This window comes from Papaver somniferum, chromosome 5 (assembly GCF_003573695.1).
Source record: "Papaver somniferum cultivar HN1 chromosome 5, ASM357369v1, whole genome shotgun sequence".
Classification (NCBI taxonomy): domain Eukaryota; kingdom Viridiplantae; phylum Streptophyta; class Magnoliopsida; order Ranunculales; family Papaveraceae; genus Papaver; species Papaver somniferum.
In genome coordinates, this window is record NC_039362.1 from 41634669 (window position 1) to 41640649 (window position 5981).

Below are 5981 nucleotides of genomic sequence, written 5' to 3' on the forward strand. Positions count from 1 at the left end.
AACAAAACATTTTATGCAATATTTTTCAATTCCTTTTAAAAACAACCACTGGCATAATTAGCAACATCATAAATACATGGAAACACCTCATCCATAAACAACATTAAATTCAATCAATCCGTTGATATCTCGTATCCCATCAAAGAAACCTTTAGGGATTACTGTCCATGGACCGCAACCCAAAATTCATAATCATGCTCACAACATCGATTATCATCCATATTATTAATGAAAAATTGCAAACATAAATTTAATTAAAATAAACTTAAATAGAAAAAAAAATTTGATTATGTTGCGCCTACCTCAAACGCTAGCGATAAGAATACGAAATCTCCAATCCAACCAGTGATAAAGAATCCCTTAACTATTTTAAAAGATTTATGCCAAAAGAAATCTTAAAACCTACTGTATTTTTTTTTCTCTTTTACAGGAACCTAAACACCAAACCGAAGAAATTATCCCTTCCTTGACCGATTAATGCAACTTTGATATTTATATTAAAATTGATTAAAACCCTAAATAACTATCAGCTAATAATGCCTTGACACTTGGCACTAGAGGCGAATAAATTGGTCGAAGTTTCCTTAGTCAACCAAGCCACAGTTTACACGAAATGCAAACAAGATTTACACCAAAGATTCTATGCACCCCTATCAATTGATGACACGTGGCAAGTACTAAACATGAATTCAAATTTCGTTTATTCTTTCCACTAATCATGTGAGTTAACGGTAAGAATTTACATTCCATCTAAATAAGAAGTTTGTTAATTTAAAAACACTATAAACTTAATAACCAATACTAAAGCGACAAGTGTCAATTTATGAAAACTAATGGAATTATTATTTTATTTTCTTAAATCTTAATGTAACTAATCCAACGGAGAGAGTGAAACAATTCTCATTTATCTAGGTTACCAAAATGAAGTAAAATTACCGGATTACCATTTTATTGAAATTACAAAAGTACCCCTATGTTAAAAGACAAAAAAAAAAACCCTTCAAATTTAGACCAGGTATTACAGAGGTGGTTAAGAATCTAGGCTACTTTTCGGGAGTCGTAAGTTCCAGATTTGTGAGGTTTGTTATCTTTATCTATGCAAACATATTTCCACGCCTTGATCTTTGATCTAAATGAAAATCAAATAGGCTTATCTATTAGAGGAAGATTGGTATCAAAAGTCTTCACTTCGGCTAAAGCGACTCTTAGGCTGTAAAGGACGTCAGCTAAGGGAATCAAGGTTAAAGAGATGTAAAGAGCGTGACTGTAGCTAAATCGCCTGGAGGGTGGATTCTGTTAGAGCATAGCTCGGTCAACCTCGCATGCGTTGCTATATCAAGCGTGTTTGTCAATGTTAGTGATCAAAACTATGAGTCTTGATTTCTAGTCTACATAGCTAAGTCTCGGACTAGGATAGAAAAGTGTAGTTGAGCTCAAGGACTTCATGGCGATTCATCATACAACGACGAAGATCTACTCAAGGAATCGTGGAACTTCATCAACAAAAAGGTATGTGGAGAGTTGAACTTATCTATCACTCAAAAGTCTATCTCTTCTATCTCCTACTTCTTATGAGACAAAAGTCGTATGCTATGTAGGCTGGATCATACACATTTGATATTTGGAGCCGAGTATATCTCAACTATCTATATCTCGAAATCATGTGTTGGTAAAGCGTTTCGCTTTGATCGGGTTTATCTTCACCTAATGACGAAAGTCATGATGTTTCAATCACTTTGAAAATCGTTTTGACGAGAAATAGTGTAACAACTATATAACGTCCTCTAAGAATGTTTCAATGGTTGGAATGAGAGTTTAGGTCAATATAACCAATGATGGATATAAGCATTGTGTGATAACACATATGTGCATAACTCCTATTCCTTAATCCAAAGTTTGCGAACTTTGTGGGTGAGATCAGCTAAGGGAATCAAGTGCGTAGTATTCTGCTGGGATCAGAGACGTAGGAGTACAACTGTACCTTGAATTAGTGGTAGATTGATTGGGGTTCAACTATAGTACAGTCCGAAGTTAGCTTGGAGCAGGCTAGTGTTTGTAGCGGCTTAATACATTGTGTATTCAATCTGGACTAGGTCCCGGGGTTTTTCTGCATTTGCGGTTTCCTCGTTAACAAAACTTCTCGTGTCTGTGTTATTTATTTTCCGTATTATATTTTTTATATAATTGAAATAATACAGGTTGTGCGTTAAAGATCATTAACTGGAAATCGAACCTTTGGTTGTTGATTGATATTGATTGATCCTTGGACATTGGTCTTTGGTACCGTCCAAGTTATCTCTCTTTGATAAAGACTCGCAGATTTCCATTTGCTTGAGTAAAGATCAAATCGAGAGATTGAGATATAAACTCTTTGATATATCTTTTTATTGATTGAGTCTAACTGTGTAGTTGATTCTCATAAAAAGTATATTGGAGTTTGTCCATACAGATTGCTAAGTGAAATATTGGGTGATGTTGTTAGACCCTCGCTTTTTCAATTGGTATCAGAGCAGGAAAACCCACTAAGACCTCATCAGTCTGTGTTTGTAGCGATCTGACTCTATGGACGGAAGTGCTATCTCTGTAAACGTACCACCAGTCTTCGATGGCTCAAACTACCTATGGTGGAAAGTTACTATCCGCACATTTCTTCAGTCGTGTGACTTCCAATCATGGATCTATGTTGTGAATGGCTATGAAACTCCCGCTGTTATGGAAATAGGTGAATTTGTACCTAAAGAACTTTTTATGTATGATGCTGCCGAGTTAATTGCTGCAAGGCAAAACTCCGACGGGCTGAACGCCATCTTGCATGCTATTACCCCAAATCTTCGACATCATGTGGTCTCGTGCACCACATCTAAAGAAGCTTGGGATACTTTGGAAAGCATATTTGAAGGTAACCCCAATGAAAAGGAAGCTAGGCTTCAAAACCTTAATTCCGAATGGGAAGACCTTTATATGGCAGAAGAAGAATCGTTTGACAATTTTTATCACAAATTGTCTGAAATTGTTAATGCATCATGTGCATTGGGTAAGACCATTCCTGGAAAGGAAATTGTGATGAAAATCCTCCGATCGCTGCCATCCAGATACGAATCCAAAAGACACGCCATCGTTGAGGGAAATAACTTTAATACTCTATGGCGAAACACACTTGTCGGAAAACTTAGAATTTTCAATCGCGAATACATGTCAAGATATGACCATCAATTGTCTAGCAATCATGTTGCTTCTTCTGATTGTAAGACCTGTCATCCTAAAGTGACGAACGAGAAAAGTGAGAATTACTTTATTTCTACGTTGTCACTGATTATACAGAAACTTAAGAAAATACTCAGATGTAGCAAAAGAAAGTCTCAAAAAAAAAACTCCGTTAGTCAATGTAAAGGATAAAAATATCCAGAAAATCCATACTAATGATACTGGTCTTACGTGCTATAAAAGTGTTCAGGTCACTTCGAAAGATCCATAAACGGAGGTAATAGAGATAACTAAAGCATGGATGAATACTCTTAATTATTGTCCTGAGGATATCTATGATTGCTCTCACAGTCTTTTTGTTGAAAATAATTCTCATGATTCCTTCATGACATGTCCTTCTGTGTCTCATGAGTTAGGTCAGCAAACCTCTCCTGATTTTGTGTTGAACTCCAGGAGTTTTTCGAAAAAGGCTCTACCAAATCACTCTGTTCATTTGAGTTCATCTTAGGATCATATTAGCACGATAAATCAAAAACAGTCCTGCCTAGCTAACCGTTTTATGCTGAAAAAGAAAAGAAAGTCTACCATTCATCAAAAGGTGTTTTCAAAAACGGTGCACGATTTGCAAAGATCTGCAGTCAAGTTTTTTAAAACTGTTACTACATTGGATAGGAAAGTTCTTCATAAATCTCTGCTTCAAATGGATAAGCAGAAACCTAGTGGAATGAGTGGTTTCTTTCTTTGCAAAGATTATTTCAGTCCAACCTTGGATTGGAGGCTCTATGCTCAGTAATCTTGTTGAAAAATGATTCTTGTGTTCTCTTCCTCTTATACAAGAATCATGATACACAAGAGGACTGTGATATAATCTTGTTATTTTCTGTTTGTGCTCTTACCAGGTCTTGTTCGTGAATGGCTTCAACCTTGTGGATAACCAACTTCTGTTAGGGTTTGGTAAAAAGGGTGCTTCTAGGATTTCTACACCTGTATTCCTTTTTAAAGCTCTACCTCTTCAGCACTCTCATTTCGTCTTCTCTATCATGTCCTCCTTTAGTCTTTCGAGTAAAGAAAGTGATGTATGGACGGTTCTATTTCCTTCGAAGAAGATTCGTTTCGATTCTTCTGATAATGAGATGTGCTATGACAAACATGTCTCTTCTTCTGATGAGAACCTTATTGTCTCTCAGTTTGATAAGCTCTCTTTAACCATGAATCTCGTCTTGGAACAAGTTCGTGCTCTGAAAAATGAACTTGAAGTTTCTTCCAAAAGACTTGAGGAGAAAATGGATAGTCTTGAATCAAGGATTGACCTAATAGAAGATGAGCTTGAAGAATATAAGGAATACGAGAAGAATATTCAAGGTAAGTGAAAATATTTTTAAGAGGTTTAGTTGGAAGAATAACTAGTGATTTTAATAGGGAGATTGTGACTACACATAGCTATTTTTTTTTCATCTTCTTGTGTTATTTTTTAGGTTTATTGGTTTTAAATTCTAAAAATATTTGGAGGATGTTGTTATTGCAGTATTAATCTGTTTGATTTTGAAGTATTGCAATATTTTTATGGGATATGTATTGTTTGCGTCCGTGAACTTGAAGGTCCCATATGTTGTCAAAAGTAAAGTCGTTCATAAATTGGTATTCATATTGATGAAAGGACGAATGGACTTTTGATAATTACAAAAGTTATGCCTATGCAGTCATGTATTTGATGGAAAATAGGGTAAAATCTTTTGTGTGACAAGGATAAAGTCTATTATGTCATTATGCATATAGTGATGGAAAGATAGAATAGATCCTTGTATGTATTCCGCGGTATTGATCTTCATTGATCCATTCTTTTTGTATTACCGTGAGGCTCCATAATGTGTCTTATGTCGAGCACGATACAACTAAGTTGATTATTTTGTGATTAACTTTGTTCGTTGTTCCGTAAGGTACTTTATGTCGAGCATCTTTGAACTAAATTAATCATCTTGGTTGGTTATTTAGTTATTTGCTCTGAAAGTCTTCTTTTGTCGAGCAAAATAATTGACAATCAAATTGATTACTTCTGTGATTAGTTTGGTTGTGTGTTTCCAATTAGATTAATTATAGGTTCTCTTGTAATTAGTCTAGTTCAGTATTCATATATTACACAAGTCCTTGTGTTGAGTATATGAATGGCTATACTAATCATGGTCTATTGGTTGATGTAGTCGGATATTCCGTAAGTTTTTCCTTATGTTGAGTATGTGAACGATTAAGTTAGTCATCTCCATATGATTACCTTAGTCGTAGCTCCATAAGTTTACTTATGTTGAGCACAATCAATTAAATTGATCACTTTTGTGGTTTTGATTTAGTTGCGTATTCAAATTAAATTAATCATGGGTTTTCTTGTGATTAATTTGATTGAGTTTTGGATATATAAAATCATTCCTATGGTTTTTGTTGTCCAATTAAAAATCCTTCTTTTCTTTCGAAATAAGGTCGCTCTTGTTGTTCTTTCGGGAATGACATCAAATGGGGGAGATTTCTTTTGAACTTGTGCTTAATGGTAATATCTTGCGGGGTGTGCGGCTGTGGAATTTTATAGGGGTTATCTTGTATCTTAAAACTCATTGATGAATGCATTTAGGGCTTTATGATTCCATCTAAATTAAGTTGATATGTATTTTTTCTTTTAGTTTATGAAACGTCTCTTCTCGGAAATTTCATTAGGATACCGTTCTTGTACCTTTGCCAATTTTATTGACAAAAAAGGGGAGAATTAATGTGTAGTTCTACTACATATA